The sequence below is a fragment of the Coregonus clupeaformis genome, chromosome 1 (assembly GCF_020615455.1).
Source record: "Coregonus clupeaformis isolate EN_2021a chromosome 1, ASM2061545v1, whole genome shotgun sequence".
In the NCBI taxonomy this organism is placed as follows: Eukaryota; Metazoa; Chordata; class Actinopteri; order Salmoniformes; family Salmonidae; genus Coregonus; species Coregonus clupeaformis.
This window is the reverse complement of record NC_059192.1, coordinates 48,441,021-48,461,982: the sequence shown is the minus strand read 5'-3', so window position 1 is coordinate 48,461,982 and position 20,962 is coordinate 48,441,021.

Below are 20,962 nucleotides of genomic sequence, written 5' to 3'. Positions count from 1 at the left end.
AGATTGCATGGCTGTGTGCTCAATTTTATACACCTGTCAGCAACAGGTGTGGCTGAAATAGCCGAATCCACTCATTTGAAGGGGTGTCCACATACTTTTGTATGTATGTACAGTCGTCAAAAGTTTTGAGAATGACACAAAGTATTGGTCTTCACAAAGTTAGCTGCTTCAGCGTTTTTAGATATTTTTGTCAGATGTTACTATGGTATACTGAAGTATAATTACAAGCATTCCATAAGTGTCAAAGGCTTTTATTGACAATTACATTAAGTTTATGCAAAGAGTCAATATTTGCAGTGTTGACCCTTCTTTTTCAAGACCTCTGCAATCCGCCCTGGCATGCTGTCAATTAACTTCTGGGCCACATCCTGACTGATGGCAGCCCATTCTTGCATAATCAATGCTTGGAGTTTGTCAGAATCTGTGGGTTTTTGTTTGTCCACCCGCCTCTTGAGGATTGACCACAAGTTCTCAATGGGATTAAGGTCTGGGGAGTTTCCTGGCCATGGACCCAACATTTCAATGTTTTGTTCCCAGAGCCACTTCGTTATCACCTTTGCCTTATGGCAAGGTGCTCCATCATGCTGGAAAAGGCATTGGTCGTCACCAAACTGTTCTTGGATGGTTGGGAGAAGTTGCTCTCAGAGGATGTGTTGGTACCATTCTTTATTCATGGCTGTGTTCTTAGGCAAAATTGTGAGTGAGCCCACTCCCTTGGCTGAGAAGCAACCCCACACATGATTGGTCTCAGGATGCTTTACTGTTGGGATGACACAGGACTGATGGCCCCAAACAATCGGAAAGGGGATTCATCAGAGAAAATGACTTTACCCCAGTCCTCAGCAGTCCAATCCCTGTACCTTTTGCAGAATATCAGTCTGTCCCTGATGTTTTTCCTGGAGAGAAGTGGCTTTCTCGCTGCCCTTCTTGACACCAGGCCATCCTCCAAAAGTCTTCGCCTCACTGTGCATGCAGATGCACTCACACCTGCCTGCTGCCATTCCTGAGCAAGCTCTGCACTGGTGGTGCCCCGATCCCACAGCTGAATCAACTTTAGGAGATGGTCCTGGCGCTTGCTGGACATTCTTGGGAGCCCTGAAGCCTTCTTCACAACAATTGAACCTCTCTCCTAGAAGTTCTCGATGATCCGATAAATGGTTGATTTAGGTGCAATCTTACTAGCAGCAATATCCTTGCCTATGAAGCCCTTTTTGTGCAAAGCAATGATGACGGCACTTGTTTCCTTGCAGGTAACCATGGTTAACAGAGGAAGAACAATGATTTCAAGCACCACCCTCCTTTTAAAGCTTCCAGTCTGTTATTCTAACTCAATCAGCATGACAGAGTGATCTCCAGCCTTGTCCTCGTCAACACTCTCACCTGTGTTAACGAGATAATCACTGACCTTTTGTGGCAGGGCTGAAATGCAGTGGAAATGTTTTTTTGGGATTAAGTTCATTTTCATGGCAAAGAGGGATTTTTTTTCTTATTTTTTTTCTTCTCTTTAGGGGGTAGATCACCTTTAATATTGCAGATAGATTGTAACTTCCATCAATGTAATTGTCTGCATCACTTCCAATCCCCCATATGTTTTTCTTTCTCACAAATATATGTGTGTATATACAGTGGGGAAAAAAAGTATTTAGTCAGCCACCAATTGTGCAAGTTCTCCCACTTAAAAAGATGAGAGAGGCCTGTAATTTTCATCATAGGTACACGTCAACTATGACAGACAAATTAAGAAAAAAAAATCCAGAAAATCACACTGTAGGATTTTTTATGAATTTATTTGCAAATTATGGTGGAAAATAAGTATTTGGTCACCTACAAACAAGCAAGATTTCTGGCTCTCACAGACCTGTAACTTCTTCTTTAAGAGGCTCCTCTGTCCTCCACTCGTTACCTGTATTAATAGCACCTGTTTGAACTTGTTATCAGTATAAAATACACCTGTCCACAACCTCAAACAGTCACACTCCAAACTCCACTATGGCCAAGACCAAAAGAGCTGTCAAAGGACACCAGAAACAAAATTGTAGACCTGCACCAGGCTGGGAAGACTGAATCTGCAATAGGTGAGCAGCTTGGTTTGAAGAAATCAACTGTGGGAGCAATTATTAGGAAATGGAAGACATACAAGTCCACTGATAATCTCCCTCGATCTGGGGCTCCACGCAAGATCTCACCCTGTGGGGTCAAAATTATCACAAGAACGGTGAGCAAAAATCCCAGAACCACACAGGGGGACCTAGTGAATGACCTGCAGAGAGCTGGGACCAAAGTAACAAAGCCTACCATCAGTAACACACTACGCCGCCAGGGACTCCAAATCCTGCAGTTCCAGACGTGTCCCCCTGCTTAAGCCAGTACATGTCCAGGCCCGTCTGAAGTTTGCTAGAGTGCATTTGGATGATCCAGAAGAGGATTGGGAGAATGTCATATGGTCAGATGAAACCAAAATATAACTTTTTGGTAAAAACTCAACTGCGTCGTGTTTGGAGGACAAAGAATGCTGAGTTGCATCCAAAGAACACCATACCTACTGTGAAGCATGGGGGTGTAAACATCATGCTTTGGGGCTGTTTTTCTGCAAAGGGACCAGGACGACTGATCCATGTAAAGGAAAGAATGAATGGGGCCATGTATCGTGAGATTTTGAGTGAAAACCTCCTTCCATCAGCAAGGGCATTGAAGATGAAACGTGGCTGGGTCTTTCAGCATGACAATGATCCCAAACACACTGCCCGGGCAACGAAGGAGTGGCTTCATAAGAAGCATTTCAAGGTCCTGGAGTGGCCTAGCCAGTCTCCAGATCTCAACCCCATAGAAAATCTTTGAGGGAGTTGAAAGTCCGTGTTGCCCAGCGACAGCCCCAAAACATCACTGCTCTAGAGGAGATCTGCATGGAGGAATGGGCCAAAATACCAGCAACCCAGCAACAGTGTGTGAAAACCTTGTGAAGACTTACAGAAAGCGTTTGACCTGTGTCATTGCCAACAAAGGGTATATAGCAAAGTATTGAGAAACTTTTGCTATTGACCAAATACTTATTTTCCACCATAATTTGCAAATAAATTCATTAAAAATCCTACAATGTGATTTTCAGGAATTTTTTTTCTCCTTTTGTCTGTCATAGTTGACGTGTACCTATGATGAAAATGACAGGCCTCTCTCATCTTTTTAAGTGGGAGAACTTGCACAATTGGTGGCTGACTAAATACTTTTTTCCCCCACTATATATATATATATATATATATATATATACAGTGGGGAAAAAAAGTATTTAGTCAGCCACCAGTTGTGCAAGTTCTCCCACTTAAAAAGATGAGAGAGGCCTGTAATTTTCATCATAGGTACACGTCAACCATGACAGACAAAATGAGAAAAAAAAATCCAGAAAATCACATTGTAGGATTTTTAATGAATTTATTTGCAAATTATGGTGGAAAATAAGTATTTGATCAATAACAAAAGTTTCTCAATACTTTCTTATATACCCTTTGTTGGCAATGACACAGGTCAAACGTTTTCTGTAAGTCTTCACAAGGTTTTCACACACTGTTGCTGGTATTTTGGCCCATTCCTCCATGCAGATCTCCACTAGAGCAGTGATGTTTTGGGGCTGTCGCTGGGCAACACAGATTTTCAACTCCCTCTAAAGATTTTCTATGGGGTTGAGATCTGAAGACTGGCTAGGCCACTCCAGGACCTTGAAATGCTTCTTACGAAGCCACTCCTTCGTTGCCCGGGCGGTGTGTTTGGGATCATTGTCATGCTGAAAGACCCAGCCACGTTTCATCTTCCATGCCCTTGCTGATGGAAGGAGGTTTTCACTCAAAATCTCACGATACATGGCCCTATTAATTCTTTCCTTTACACGGATCAGTCGTCCTGGTCCCTTTGCAGAAAAATAGCCCCAAAGCATGATGTTTCCACCCCCATGCTTCACAGTAGGTATGGTGTTCTTTGGATGCAACTCAGCATTCTTTGTCCTCCAAACACGACGAGTTGAGTTTTTACCAAAAAAGTTATATTTTGGTTTCATCTGACCAAATGACATTCTCCCAATCCTCTTCTGGATCATCCAAATGCACTCTAGCAAACTTCAGACGGGCCTGGACATGTACTGGCTTAAGCAGGGGGACACGTCTGGCACTGCAGGATTTGTGTCCCTGGCGGCGTAGTGTGTTACTGATGGTAGGCTTTGTTACTTTGGTCCCAGCTCTCTGCAGGTCATTCACTAGGTCCCCCGTGTGGTTCTGGGATTTTTGTTCACCGTTCTTGTGATCATTTTGACTCCCACGGGGTGAGATCTTGCGTGAGCCCCAGATCGAGGGAGAATATCAGTGGTCTTGTATGTCTTCCATTTCAATAATTGCTCCCACAGTTGATTTCTTCAAACCAAGCTGCTTACCTATTGCAGATTCAGTCTTCCCAGCCTGGTGCAGGTCTACAATTTTGTTTCTGGTGTCCTTTGACAGCTCTTTGGTCTTGGCCATAGTGGAGTTTGGAGTGTGACTGTTTGAGGTTGTGGACAGGTGTCTTTTATACTGATAACAAGTTCAAACAGGTGCCATTAATACAGGTAAAGAGTGGAGGACAGAGGGGCCTATTAAAGAAGAAGTTACAGGTCTGTGAGAGCCAGAAATCTTGCTTGTTTGTAGGTGACCAAATACTTATTTTCCACCATAATTTGCAAATAAATTCATTAAAGTTCCTACAATGCGATTTTCTGGATTTTTTTTTCTCAATTTGTCTGTCATAGTTGACGTGTACCTATGATGAAAATTACAGGCCTCTCTCATCTTTTTAAGTGGGAGAACTTGCACAATTGGTGGCTGACTAAATACTTTTTTCCCCCACTGTATATATATATATACAAACAGCTCTGGAAAACATTAAGAGACCACTGCACATTTTTCTTAAATCAGCATCTCTACATGTATGACAGCCATTCCATTCCAGTGTCTGTTGAATTCCAACACAGGCACACCTCATTCTACTGAATTAGGTACTGATTAGGTGATCACCTGAACCAAATCTTATTTAACAAGGAAAAGCATAACAACCACTGCTGTGGTCATCACTATCCTCTTGCAATAGGACCAGCTGGATGGCAAAAACAGTGCTAATAGTACCTCAAAGTAATATTAATCAAAAAATAACTATTGACCATGCCAAAAGAGTTGAAAAGGAAAGTTTTGAGTGAGTAAAAGAAGGGTTCAATTCTGGCTTTACTGGCAGAGGGATACAGTGAGCGTCAGGTTGCTTCCATCCTTAAAATTTCAAAGACGGCGGTTCATTAGAACAAGGTCAAGCAGCAGACATTGGGGACAACAAAGCCCCAAACCGGCAGAGGGCAAAAACAACTCTCTACTGACCGGGATGACCGCCAACTCATTCAAATGTCACTCAACAACCGTAGGATGACATCAAGTGACCTACAAAAATAATGCCAAATGGCAGCTGGGGTGAAGTGCACGGCGAGGACGGTTCGAAACAGGCTCATAGGGGCAGGGCTGAAGTCATGCAAAGCTAGAAAAAAGCCCTTCATCAATGAGAAGCAAAGAAAAGCCAGGCTGAGGTTTGCAAAAGACCATAAGGATTGGACCGTAGAGGACTGGAGTTAGGTCATCTTCTCTGGTGAGTCCAATTTTCAGCTTTGCCCAACACCTGGTCGTCTAATGGTTAGACGGAGACCTGGAGAGGCCTACAAGCCACAGTGTCTCGCACTCACTGTGACATTTGATGAAGGATCGGTGATGATCTGGGGGTGCTTCAGCAAAGCTGGAATCGGGCAGATTTGTCTTTGTGAAGGACGCATGAATCAAGCCTCATTCAAGGTTGTCCTGGAAGAAAACTTGCTTCCTTTTGCTCTGACATTGTTCCCCAACTCTGAGGATTGGTTTTTCCAGCAGGACAATGCGCCATGCCACACAGCCAGGTCAATCAAGGTGTGGATGGAGGACCACCAGATCAAGACCCTGTCATGGCCAGCCCAATCTCCAGACCTGAACCCCATTGAAAACTTCTGTTGCTAGTTGTTATTAGTCCCATCCTTCAACTCCATTCAACACCACCCATCTATCTCTTAACACCATCCATATTGGATTTCTATTTGCCATATATTTTTCAACTGTACTGTGAAGTTTTACAAAAGTTCTGAACCTTTCTATTCTCATTGTTTCTACAGATTGTAAATTGAAAATAAACATTTTTTGCTAAAAGTATTATTATATTATTGATCGGTTGACTAAGACTTTTCAGATCACCCAGTAATGCTACCTGCAGGGTTCGCTCCAGGTAAATATTGCAATCCTTTAGCCATTCCTGGACCTGTGTCCAAAAACAAGCTACAAATGGACAATACCAAAACAAATAATCTAATGATTCTGTCTCTTCGCAGCTAAATCTGCAGAGCTGGAAGATTGTATCCCCCATATAAATAACATTCTATTGGTAGCAAGAATTTTATATAATAATTTAAATTGAAAAATTCTACGTTTTGAATCCGGCGTCGTTTTGCGTATTAGTTCATAAACACTATGCCATCGGATCGGTACGTAAAAAATCTCTTCCCAACTATTTTGCAATCTATATGGGATGGCTGTCAAGCCTTTGGTCCTTATATGAAACTGGTATACTTTGTTATTTAGCACAGTTTTCTTTAACCAATTATGTTCTTTAATGCAAGGCCGACGGACAAGTTCCTTACATTTTCCCCCTTCCACTTTCCTCGTACATTTTTGCGGTAATGCTGCAATTATTTGGTTGTAATTTTGGGTAGAGCAGACATTTCCATATGTTTTTGTTAGCTGCATGTGTGATATAGAAATTAAAATATATATACAGGTTAAAAGTAATGACTAAATGTTCCACCCTTAAATAGAGTTGTGAAATGTTCTTGTTTTAAGTATGATTAGTACTTTCTTGGTAGTGACTAATTATTACACTCCGAAACTGTGTGAGATGTGTTAGAATCTACTACCTGGTAATGTGTAAGCGTAGGGCAAGTTGAGATTACATTGTGTTGCTGTTTGGCAATGTGAGTGGTAGTTGGGCCGGGGAGTAGACTATGATAAGAATATGTGTGTGTGTGACCTGATGGTCAGGAGAGCAGAGGAAAACATGAGCTAAACCCATGTACAGTGAAAATATACAGCCCGCCTAAAGCGGGTGGGATTTTTGTATGACGTTTGTGTATAAAAGATGGACTCTGAAATTGTGATAGCAGAATTCTCGAATAAAGACCTGGCTATTGCACTTAGGCTCTGTCCGTTTCTTGATCCAAAAGCCTTACAACCTTTTGGGAGACGCACAGAGACACTGAAATAGTTAGTTAATAAATTATCTTAACAATGTGCGACATAACTCCACCAGTCCTACCGATGATATCATTTACGAAGATTATAACTTTTTAAAACATTTTGTCAAAAAAAAAGTTTAACCACAATATTTGTTGCATTATTTGTTCTGTTGTTTCTGGAGGATTAAATTGAAATTGCAACCAACTTTCTATGTCTTGTTTTAGAAATAGTGATATTTGGGAGATTTCCTTTTCAAATAACGGAAAGTGTGAGGTTGTAAGCTTTTAGTGATAGGTCTAATGCTTTAATATTTAATAATTTCTGTCCTCCGAATTCATATTCATTATATAAATAGGCCCGTTTAATTTTGTCTTGCTTGCCGTTCCAAATAAAATGGAATATTTTTTTCTCATATAACTTAAAAAACTGTTCGCTAGGCGTAGGCAAGACCATAAGCAAATAGGTAAACTGGGATAATACTAAAGAGTTAATCAAGGTGATTTTTCCACAAATTGACAGGTATTTACCTTTCCATAGTAGCAAGATCTTATCTATTTTTGCTAACTTTCTATTAAAATGTATTGGAGTGAGATCATTTATTTCATTTGGGATATGTATTCCGAGTATATCCACATCACCATCAGACCATTTTATTGGTAAACTACACGGTAATGTAAAGTTCTTATTTTTTAGTGATCCAATATGTAATATAGTACATTTATCATAATTTGGTTGTAATCCAGAGAGGTTAGAAAATGTATCTAGATCCTCTATGAGGCTGTGGAGGGATTCAAATTGTGGATTTAGAAGAAAACATGAATCATCAGCGTACAATGACACCTTTGTTTTTAAGCCCTGGATTTCTAATCCTTTGATATTATTGTTGGTTCTGATTTTAATAGCTAACATCTCGATGGCCATAATAAATAGATATGCCGATAGTGGACAACCTTGTTTCACTCCTCTTGACAGTTTAAAACTTTCTGAGAAATAGCCATTATTTACCATTTTACACCTAGGGTTACTATACATGATTTTAACCCATTTTATAAGAGATTCTCCAAAATTGAAATGCTCCAGGCATTTATATAGAAACCCCAGTCGTACTTTATCAAATGCCTTTTCGAAGTCTGCTATGAATAGCAGGCCTGGTTTCCCTGATTTTTCATAGTGTTCTATTGTTTCCAGTACTTGCCTTATATTATCTCCAATGTATCTTCCATGTAAAAAACCTGTCTGATTAGAATGAATAATGTCCGACAATACCTTTTTAATTCTATAAGCTATACATTTTGCTAGAATTTTTGCATCACAACACTGAAGTGTAAGGGGCCTCCAATTTTTTAAATGGACTGGATCTTTGTATTTTCCACTTGTATCCTGTTTCAGTCATAATGAAATCAGACCTTCTTCTTGAGTGTCTGATAATCTACCATTTACATAGGAGTGGTTAAAACATGCTAATAACGGTCCTCTGAGTATATCAAAAAAGGTTTGGTATACCTCGACTGGTATGCCATCCAACCCTGGAGTTTTCCCAGATTTAAAGTCTTTAATTGCATCCAGAAGTTCCTCCTCTGAAATTTCACCTTCACATGAGTCTTTCTGTATGGCTGTTAATTTTACATTATCAATAGAAAACAATCTCTACAATTAGCTTCAGTTAGAGGAGATGGAGGCGACTGAAACGAAAACATATGCTTAAAGTTTTTTGTTTCCTCCTTCAAAATATCATTTGGTGAATCATGGGTGACTCCGTCATTTGTAACCAGTTTCAGTAAATTATTTTTGGTAGCATTCCTATGCTGAAGATTAAAAAAGAATTTGGTGCATTTTTCCCCATATTCCATCCAGTTTGCTTTATTTTTTATAATATATTACACTTGATCTTTCTTGAATAAGTTTCTCAATTTCTTTTTGTTTTTCCTCTAATTTATTCTGAGCCTGTTAGACCTTCTATTTCCTTTGTTAGTATGGACTCTTTTGACCTAAATTGCTTTTGTTTTCGAGATGAGTACTGAATTGCATGGCCTCTAAAGGCACATTTAAAGGTGTACCATACAATAAGGGGATTTGCTGTACCTATCTTATGTCGGAAAAAAATCAGTTATAAATTCCTTTGTCCTAGTTAAAAACAAGTTATCATCCAATAGGCTTTGATTAAATTTCCAAAATTCTCGCCCACGTGGAAATTCAGTAAGAGTAATGTATATGCCAATTATAATATGGTCCGACCGCATTCTGTCCCCTATCAACACTTTTTAAACTTTTGGGACCAACGAGAATGACATAAGAAAGAAGTCAAGACGACTAGCTTGATTGAGTCTCCGCCATGTATATCTCACTAGGTCAGGATATTTAAGCCTCCATATATCTACTAGTTCTAATGTATCCATGACATTCATGATTTCCTTAAGAGCATGAGGGTGATTGTTTGTAGTGTGATTTCCTTTACGGTCCATTGAGCTATTTAAAACGGTATTATAATCTCCCACCATAATAATAGAATCTTGAATTGCTTGCAGGGTCGATAATTTATTATATATATTGTAAAATAAGTGTGGATCATCATTATTTGGTCCATAAAGGTTAATGAGCCATATCTGTTTATGGTCCAATAACATATTTAAAATAATCCATCTACCTTGCGTATCTGTTTGGACAATTTGCACATTCTGATCGAAATTACTGTTAATTAATATCATCACCCCTTTTTAGTTTCTTTGCCCATGGGAGAAGTATATTTCGCCCCCCCCCCATTCCTTTTTCCATGCAACTTCATCTAGAATTTTTGAATGAGTTTCCTGTAAACAATAGATATTATATTCCTTCTCTTTGAGCCATGTAAATATTGTTATTCTTTTGTTATTATCTGCTAAGCCATTACAATTATAACTGGCTATACTTATTTCACCATATACCATAATGAGATACAAGTTTCAAAACTATTTATCATTATATATGTTTGTAAATTTACCCATAAAAAATACCATAGTGATTGAGTGTCCATATAGCTGTACCATGATATTTGCATTGCTACTAAGTAACCCTCCAATTGTTCTCCACTAATTCCCCCCCTAAAGCCCCTCCCCGTTCCAAGTTGGGCCGTCATCCCAGTGATCGGCATACCACCCCCGTCCCTCCGGATCCCTAGGGCCCCGAGAGGCCGGGACCCATCCATCGAAAACAGCACACAGTGCCACCCACAAAAGAGAAGCCGGTCAACCGCCAACAGCATTTCCAATGCTCTCACCTCTCTCTCTCTCTCTCTCTATATATAGCTATTTAAAAATATACAGTTGAAGTCGGAAGTTTACAAACACCTTAGCCAAATACATTTCTGACATTTAATCCTAGTAAAAAATCCCTGTTTTAGGTCAGTTAGGATCACCACTTTATTTTAAGAATGTGAAATGTCACAATAATAGTAGAGAGAATGATTTATTTCAGCTTTTATTTATTTCATCACATTCCCAGTGGGTCAGAAGTTTACATACACTCAATTAGTATTTGCTAGCATTGCCTTTAAATTGTTTAACTTAGGTCAAACGTTTCGGGTAGCCTTCCACAAGCTTCCCACAATAAGTTGGGTGAATTTTGGCCCATTCCTCCTGACAGAGCTGGTGTAACTGAGTCAGGTTTGTAGGCCTCCTTGCTCACACACACTTTTTCAGTTCTGCCCACAAATGTTCTATAGGATTGAGGTCAGGGCTTTGTGATGGCCACTCCAATACCTTGACTTTGTTGTCCTTAAGCCATTTTGCCACAACTTTGGAAGTATGCTTGGGGTCATTGTCCATTTGGAAGATCCATTTGCGACCAAGCTTTAACTTCCTGACTGATGTCTTGAGATGTTGCTTCAAAATATCCACATAATTTTACTTCCACACGATGCCATCTATTCTGTGAAGTGCACCAGTCCCTCCTGCAGCAAAGCACCCCCACAGCATGATGCTGCCACCCCCGTGCTTCACGGTTGGGATGGTGTTCTTCGGCTTGCAATCCTTCCCCTTTTTCCTCCAAACATAACGATAGTCATTATGGCCAAACAGTTCTATTTTTGTTTCATCAGACCAGAGGACATTTATTCAAACAGTACGATCTTTGTCCCCATGTGCAGTTGCAAACCGTAGTCTGGCTTTTTTATGGTGGTTTTGGAGCAGTGGCTTCTTCCTTGCTGAGCGGCCTTTCAGGGTATGTCGATATAGGACTCGTTTTACTGTGGATATAGATACTTTTGTACCTGTTTCCTCCAACATCTTCACAAGGTCCTTTGCTGTTGTTCTGGGATTGATTTGCACTTTTCGCACCAAAGTACGTTCATCTCTAGGAGACAGAACGCGTCATCTTCCTGAGCGGTATGGCGGCTGCGTGGTCCCATGGTGTTTATACTTGCGTACTATTGTTTGTACAGATGAACGTGGTACCTTCAGGCGTTTAGAAATTGCTCTCAAGGATGAACCAGACATGTGGAGGTCTACAATTTTCTTCCTGAGGTCTTGACTGATTTATTTTGATTTTCCCATGATGTCAAGCAAAGAGGCACCGAGTTTGAAGGTAGGCCTTGAAATACATCTACAGGTACACCTCCAATTGACTCAAATGGTGTCAATTAGCCTATCAGAAGCTTCTAAAGCCGTGACGTTATTTTCTGGAATTTTCCAAGCTGTTTAAAGGCACAGTCATCTTAATGTATGTAAACTTCTGACCCACTGGAATTGTGATACAGTGAATTATAAGTGAAATAATCTGTCCGTAAACAATTATTGGAAAAATGACTTGTGTCATGCACAAAGTAGATGTCCTAACCGACTTGCCAAATCTATAGTTTGTTAACAAGAAATTTGTGGAGTGGTTGAAAAACGAGTTTGAATGACTAAGTGTATGTAAACTTCCGACTTCAACTGTATATATATATATATATATATATTATTATATATTTTTTCCTTTTTCTAATATATAGGCTTAATGCCAAGACAATAAGAAGACACAGTTGCAGAATAAATTCAACCACACCTTTGTTTCATCACAAAACCGGAGAGCAACCTCTGTCCGGTGAAGTCCACAAAGCATATTGCATGTAACAAACAGTTACATTACCTACAACATGGTCAAGTAAGTGACGTTTCCTAAATTTTCAGACTACTAAACAACTATTGATTTAGAACCACAGAGAGTTACCGCAAGTCGCAAAGAAAACAGGATCTGCTTCCACTATTCCAGCACCATTTCAACTTCAACATTTCAACATCATCAAATTACCTATGCTTAATCTAATACATTGACAACTAAAAGATAACATAAACAATTTTGTCCAATCAACGTAAGCTAAATATATTGTGGCCGTCCATGGTTCTGATTTATCTCTGTGTGTGTGTGCGTGCGTGCGTGCAAGTAGAAAACACATGTTGACTCACCCTCCTTGTAGAGAAACACCAATGCCATCCTCCTCTCTTTCATGTTGACGAAACGGTCTATAACTCTGTCATAGAGTACACGCTTTTAGTTTTTGTTGTCCTAGGCTACCTGGCAAAAATGCTTGCTCGCTAGCCTACATATAGCTACATATTGAACTACAGTGGGGGAAAAAAGTATTTAGTCAGCCACCAATTGTGCAAGTTCTCCCACTTAAAAAGATGAGAGAGGCCTGTAATTTTCATCATATGTACACGTCAGCTATGACAGACAAATTGAGAAAAAAAAATCCAGAAAATCACATTGTAGGATTTTTAATGAATTTATTTGCAAATTATGGTGGAAAATAAGTATTTGGTCACCTACAAACAAGCAAGATCTCTGGCTCTCACAGACCTGTAACTTCTTCTTTAACTTCCTCCACTCGTTACCTGTATTAATGGCACCTGTTTGAACTTGTTATCAGTATAAAAGACACCTGTCCACAACCTCAAACAGTCACACTCCAAACTCCACTATGGCCAAGACCAAAGAGCTGTCAAAGGACACCAGAAACAAAATTGTAGACCTGCACCAGGCTGGGAAGACTGAATCTGCAATAGGTAAGCAGCTTGGTTTGAAGAAATCAACTGTGGGAGCAATTATTAGGAAATGGAAGACATACAAGACCACTGATAATCTCCCTCGATCTGGGGCTCCACGCAAGATCTCACCCCGTGGGGTCAAAATGATCACAAGAACGGTGAGCAAAAATCCCAGAACCACACGGGGGACCTAGTGAATGACCTGCAGAGAGCTGGGACCAAAGTAACAAAGCCTACCATCAGTAACACACTACGCCGCCAGGGACTCAAATCCTGCAGTTCCAGACGTGTCCCCCTACTTAAGCCAGTACATGTCCAGGCCCGTCTGAAGTTTGCTAGAGTGCATTTGGATGATCCAGAAGAGGATTGGGAGAATGTCATATGGTCAGATGAAACCAAAATATAACTTTTTGGTAAAAACTCAACTCATTGTGTTTGGAGGACAAAGTATGCTGAGTTGCATCCAAAGAACACCATACCTACTGTGAAGCATGGGGGTGGAAACATCATGCTTTGGGGCTGTTTTTCTGCAAAGGGACCAGGACGACTGATCCGTGTTAAGGAAAGAATGAATGGGGCCATGTATCGTGATATTTTGAGTGAAAACCTCCTTCCATCAGTAAGGGCATTGAAGATGAAACGTGGCTGGGTCTTTCAGCATGACAATGATCCCAAACACACCGCCCGGGCAACGAAGGAGTGGCTTCGTAAGAAGCATTTCAAGGTCCTGGAGTGGCCTTGCCAGTCTCCAGATCTCAACCCCATAGAACATCTTTGGAGGGAGTTGAAAGTCCGTGTTGCCCAGCGACAGCCCCAAAACATCACTGCTCTAGAGGAGATCTGCATGGAGGAATGGGCCAAAATACCAGCAACAGTGTGTGAAAACCTTGTGAAGACTTACAGAAAACGTTTGACCTGTGTCGTTGCCAACAAAGGGTATATAACAAAGTATTGAGAAACTTTTGTTATTGACCAAATACTTATTTTCCACCATAATTTGCAAATAAATTCATAAAAAATCCTACAATGTGATTTTTTGGAATATTTTTTCTCATTTTGTCTGTCATAGTTGACGTGTACCTATGATGAAAATTACAGGCCTCTCTCATCTTTTTAAGTGGGAGAACTTGCACAATTGGTGGCTGACTAAATACTTTTTTTCCCCACTGTACATATTGAACTTCCATCCTCAGGCCAGGTGCACAATGTATACATTTATGGTTGGAATCGCCGTTATAATAATTGGCCAGTACGGAGAATTAATTCAAAACACAAGTCCAAATCCCTATCTCCACCCATGGCAAATGTAGGAAAGGGCCAATTTTAGCTAGCTAGCCACCGGAGGACAACACAACGAGATGCAATTGGCCCAGCGTCGTCCGGGTTAGGGGAGGGTTTGGCCGGCCGGGATGTCCTTGTCCCATCACGCTCTAACGACTCCTTGTGGTGGGCCGGGCGCATGCACGCTGACTTCGGTCCCCAGTTGTACAGGTTTTCCTCTGACACATTGCTGCGGCTGGCTTCCAGGTTAAGCGAGCAGTGCAGCAAACTACCAATTGGGGAGAAAAAGGGGTAAAAAGTACCCCCAAAATTATTATAATCTGACATGGGTTGAAGTTACCATTATTAATCCTGTGTGAAATCTCATTTGGCTGAATTGTAGTGTATTTGCAGAAAATGTTGTAAACATATTCATCCACTAGATGGCAGTAAGGTGCTAGCACCTTCAGCGGTCTGTGCAAGTTTTCTATTCACCCTTCAAGTACAAAATTAATGAAATTCCCTGAACGTTGCTTTTATGTATACTAAATATGACTGGTTGTGATCCAGTCACGTGACATGCAAAGTTCAAGTGTCATACAAAGTGGGTAAGGTTGAGCCCCCAACTCCTGTCTGTCACTTACTCCATTCAATATCTTAAACATATACCGTTGGTGTGGTCTGTACCTTGTGAATATTCCCTTTTGATTGCACAAATATTCCCATTTGTTCTCTCTGTTATAAAATAAAGATGTTTTTCAGAATTACTGCCATAAACATACAGTACCAGTCAAAAGTTTGGACACACCTACTCATTCAAGGTTTTTTCTTTATTTTTACTATTTTCTACATTGTAGAATAATAGTGAAGACATCAAAACTATGAAATAACACGTATGGAATCATTAGATTCTTCAAAGTAACCACACTTTGCCTTGATGACAGCTTTGCACACTCTTAGCATTCTCTCAACCAGCTTCACCTGGAATGCTTTTCCAACAGTCTTGAAGGAGTTCCCAAATATTCTGAGCACTTGTTGGCTGCTTTTCCTTCTCATCTCAAACCATCTCTATTGGGTTGAGGTCAGGTGATTGTGGAGGCCAGATCATCTGATGCAGCACTCCATCACTCTCCCTGCTCAAATAGCCCTTACACAGCCTGGAGGTGTGTTGGGTCATTGTCCTGTTGAAAAATAAATGATAGTCCCACTAAGCGCAAACCAGATGGGATGGCGTATCGCTTCAGAATGCTGTGGTAGCCATGCTGGTTAAGTGTGCCTTGAATTCTAAATAAATCAGCAACAGTGTCACCAGCAAAGCACACCATCACACATCCTCCTCCTGCTTTATGTACAAGCAAGTCTCTTCTTCTTATTGGTGTCCTTTAATAGTGGTTTCTTTGCAGCAATTCGACCATGGAGGCCTGATTCACGCAATCTCCTTTGAACAGTTGATGTTGAGATGACTGTTACTTGAACTCTTTGAAGCATTTATTTGGGCTGCAATTTCTGAGGCTGGTAACTAATGAACTTATCCTCTGCAGCAGAGGTAACTCTGGGTCTTCCTTTCCAGTGGCGGTCCTCATGAGAGCCAGTTTCATGATAGCGCTTGATGGTTTTTTACGACTGCACTTGAAGAAACTTTCAGTTCTTGAAATGTTCCGTATTGACTGACCTTCATGTCTTAAAGTAATGATGGACTGTCGTTTCTCTTTGCTTATTTGAGCTGTTCTTGCCATAATATGGACTTGGTCTTTTACCAAATAGGTCTATCTTCTGTATACCAACCCTACCTTGTCATAACACAACTGATTGGCTCAAACACGTTAAGAAGGAAATAAATTCCACATATTCACTTTTAACAAGGCACACCTGTTAATTGAAATGTATTCCAGGTGACTACCTCATGAAGCTGGATGAGAGAATGCCAAGAGTGTGCAAAGCTGTCATCAAGGCAAAGGGTGGCTACTTTGAAGAATCTCAAATATAAAATATATTTTGATTTGTGTAACACTTTTTTGGTTACTACATGATTCCATATGTGTTATTTCATAGTTTTGATGTCTTCACTATTATTCTACAATGTAGAAAATAGTAAGTAAAAAATAAAAAATTAACCTGGAATGAGTAGGTGTGTCCAAGCTTTTGACTGGTACTGTATGTTAAATACTCATGCCTGGTTGGTCATTTGTTAGTGGGCTATAACCTCAGGCCTTTGCCTCTTAATTCTCTGATCCCTTCCCTCTCTTCCAATGTGCCAGTGCCTGAGTAACATATGGCAGTAATTCAGAAAAACATATTTATTTTATAGCAGAAAGAATAAATGGGAATATTCACAAGGTACAGACCATACCTTCAACTGTATATGTATAAGATATGTAATGGAGTGAGTGACAGACAGGAGTTGGGGAATCAAACATTACCCACTTCATATGACACTTGAACTTTGCCAAGTCAACTGCTTGGCAATGCAGCCTGGCAGCATGGGTTTGGTGCCAACAGCAAAACAACTTCTCCTAATGTATCCTGGAGCGAGAGAATACCACACGACATGAGAGAAATGGAGAGACACACTTTGAGAGCATCATGCCTTACAGGAAGTGTAAAGAAGGGTCTTTCCTTGAAGGACTGGGAAAGAGAGAAGGGTATCAGCTGAAGTCCAAGAATTCTGATATGTTCTGTCCAGTTGTCCCTCAAACAGGCCTGCAGGTGCCATCAACCAGCCTACATACCATCTGTGAATGAACTGTAAAGATTGTCAAGCGAGAGAGGGAGAGCGTTAACTGTTGTGATCGTTTATTCCACTTGCTTTGGCAATGTTACCACGTTTCCCATGCCAATAAAGCCCCTTTGAATTGAATTGAGAGAGCGGGATAATCACTGTTGAGCATTCCATTTAAAATAGTGTAAAACTGTTCTAGAGTCAAATTGTCTCAGCACAGTGGGTACAGCAGGGTTAGAGAGTTACTCCAGGTTGATTGCTTCTCGTCGGGGTGTTGTAGGAGGCGGTAGTGCAGGACATTGAGAGCATCATGTCCACGGGACTGAACTGTGTGAATAGGCCTGTCATTGTGTGAGCGAGAGAAAGAGGAAGATTGTGGGGGGAGGAATCATTAACCAAGAAATATTACATTTTTGTAAGGGTTGATGCATTTTTAGTTAGGGCAAATCAAGTCTGACATTTAAAAGTGGAAATGACAAAATTTAGAAGCCTTTTTAAACCTCGAATACACTACAAGTTTGCATTTCCTGCTGTGCAGGAACTTTCCTGCAACAGGGTGATCAAATTATGATTCTACACTTACAGTGGGGAAAAAGTATTTAGTCAGCCACCAATTGTGCAAGTTCTCCCACTTAAAAAGATGAGAGAGGCCTGTAATTTTCATCATAGGTAAACGTCAACTATGACAGACAAAATGAGAAAAAAAATCCTGAAAATCACATTGTAGGATTTTTTATGAATTTATTTGCAAATTATGGTGGAAAATAAGTATTTGGTCAATAACAAAAGTTTCTCAATACTTTGTTATATACCCTTTGTTGGCAATGACACAGGTCAAACGTTTTCTGTAAGTCTTCACAAGGTTTTCACACACTGTTGCTGGTATTTTGGCCCATTCCTCCATGCAGATCTCCTCTAGAGCAGTGATGTTTTGGGGCTGTCGCTGGGCAACACAGACTTTCAACTCCCCTCCAAAGATTTTCTATGGGGTTGAGATCTGGAGACTGGCTAGGCCACTCCAGGACCTTGAAATGCTTCTTACGAAGCCACTCCTTCGTTGCCCGGGCGGTGTGTTTGGGATCATTGTCATGCTGAAAGACCCAGCCACGTTTCATCTTCAATGCCCTTGCTGATGGAAGGAGGTTTTCACTCAAAATCTCACGATACATGGCCCCATTCATTCTTTCCTTTACACAGATCAGTCGTCCTGGTCCCTTTGCAGAAAAACAGCCCCAAAGCATGATGTTTCCACCCCCATGCTTCACAGTAGGTATGGTCTTCTTTGGATGCAACTTAGCATTCTTTGTCCTCCAAACACGACAAGTTGAGTTTTTACCAAAAAGTTATATTTTGGTTTCATCTGACCATATGACATTCTCCCAATCCTCTTCTGGATCATCCAAATGCACTCTAGCAAACTTCAGATGGGCCTGGACATGTACTGGCTTAAGCAGGGGGACACGTCTGGCACTGCAGGATTTGAGTCCCTGGCGGCGTAGTGTGTTACTGATGGTAGGCTTTGTTACTTTGGTCCCAGCTCTCTGCAGGTCATTCACTAGGTCCCCCCGTGTGGTTCTGGGATTTTTGCTCACCGTTCTTGTGATCATTTTGACCCCACGGGGTGAGATCTTGCGTGGAGCCCCAGATCGAGGGAGATTATCAGTGGTCTTGTATGTCTTCCATTTCCTAATAATTGCTCCCACAGTTGATTTCTTCAAACCAAGCTGCTTACCTATTGCAGATTCAGTCTTCCCAGCCTGGTGCAGGTCTACAATTTTGTTTCTGGTGTCCTTTGACAGCTCTTTGGTCTTGGCCATAGTGGAGTTTGGAGTGTGACTGTTTGAGGTTGTGGACAGGTGTCTTTTATACTGATAACAAGTTCAAACAGGTGCCATTAATACAGGTAATGAGTGGAGGACAGAGGAGCCTCTTAAAGAATAAGTTACAGGTCTGTGAGAGCCAATATGAAGTGGGTAATGTTTGATTCCCCAACTCCTGTCTGTCACTCACTCCATTACATATCTTATACATATACAGTTGAAGGTATGGTCTGTACCTTGTGAATATTCCCATTTATTCTTTCTGCTATAAAATAAATATGTTTTTCTGAATTACTGCCATATGTTACTCAGGCACTGGCACATTGGAAGAGAGGGAAGGGATCAGAGAATTAAGAGGCAAAGGCCTGAGGTTATAGCCCACTAACAAATGACCAACCAGGCATGAGTATTTAACATACAGTACCAGTCAAAAGCTTGGACACACCTACTCATTCCAGGTTAATTTTTTATTTTTTACTTACTATTTTCTACATTGTAGAATAATAGTGAAGACATCAAAACTATGAAATAACACATATGGAATCATGTAGTAACCAAAAAAGTGTTACACAAATCAAAATATATTTTATATTTGAGATTCTTCAAAGTAGCCACCCTTTGCCTTGATGACAGCTTTGCACACTCTTGGCATTCTCTCATCCAGCTTCATGAGGTAGTCACCTGGAATACATTTCAATTAACAGGTGTGCCTTGTTAAAAGTGAATATGTGGAATTTATTTCCTTCTTAACGTGTTTGAGCCAATCAGTTGTGTTATGACAAGGTAGGGTTGGTATACAGAAGATAGACCTATTTGGTAAAAGACCAAGTCCATATTATGGCAAGAACAGCTCAAATAAGCAAAGAGAAACGACAGTCCATCATTACTTTAAGACATGAAGGTCAGTCAATACGGAACATTTCAAGAACTGAAAGTTTCTTCAAGTGCAGTCGCAAAAACCATCAAGCGCTATCATGAAACTGGCTCTCATGAGGACCGCCACTGGAAAGGAAGACCCAGAGTTACCTCTGCTGCAGAGGATAAGTTCATTAGTTACCAGCCTCAGAAATTGCAGCCCAAATAAATGCTTCACAGAGTTCAAGTAACAGTCATCTCAACATCAACTGTTCAATGGAGATTGCGTGAATCAGGCCTTCATGGTCGAATTGCTGCAAAGAAACCACTATTAAAGGACACCAATAAGAAGAAGAGACTTGCTTGTACATAAAGCAGGAGGAGGATGTGTGATGGTGTGCTTTGCTGGTGACACTGTTGCTGATTTATTTAGAATTCAAGGCACACTTAACCAGCATGGCTACCACAGCATTCTGAAGCGATACGCCATCCCATCTGGTTTGCGCTTAGTGGGACTATCATTTATTTTTCAACAGGACAATGACCCAACACACCTCCAGGCTGTGTAAGGGCTATTTGAGCAGGGAGAGTGATGGAGTGCTGCATCAGATGATCTGGCCTCCACAATCACCTGACCTCAACCCAATAGAGATGGTTTGAGATGAGAAGGAAAAGCAGCCAACAAGTGCTCAGAATATTTGGGAACTCCTTCAAGACTGTTGGAAAAGCATTCCAGGTGAAGCTGGTTGAGAGAATGCTAAGAGTGTGCAAAGCTGTCATCAAGGCAAAGTGTGGTTACTTTGAAGAATCTAATGATTCCATACGTGTTATTTCATAGTTTTGATGTCTTCACTATTATTCTACAATGTAGAAAATAGTAAAAATAAAGAAAAAACCTTGAATGAGTAGGTGTGTCCAAACTTTTGACTGGTACTGTATGTTTATGGCAGTAATTCTGAAAAACATCTTTATTTTATAACAGAGAGAACAAATGGGAATATT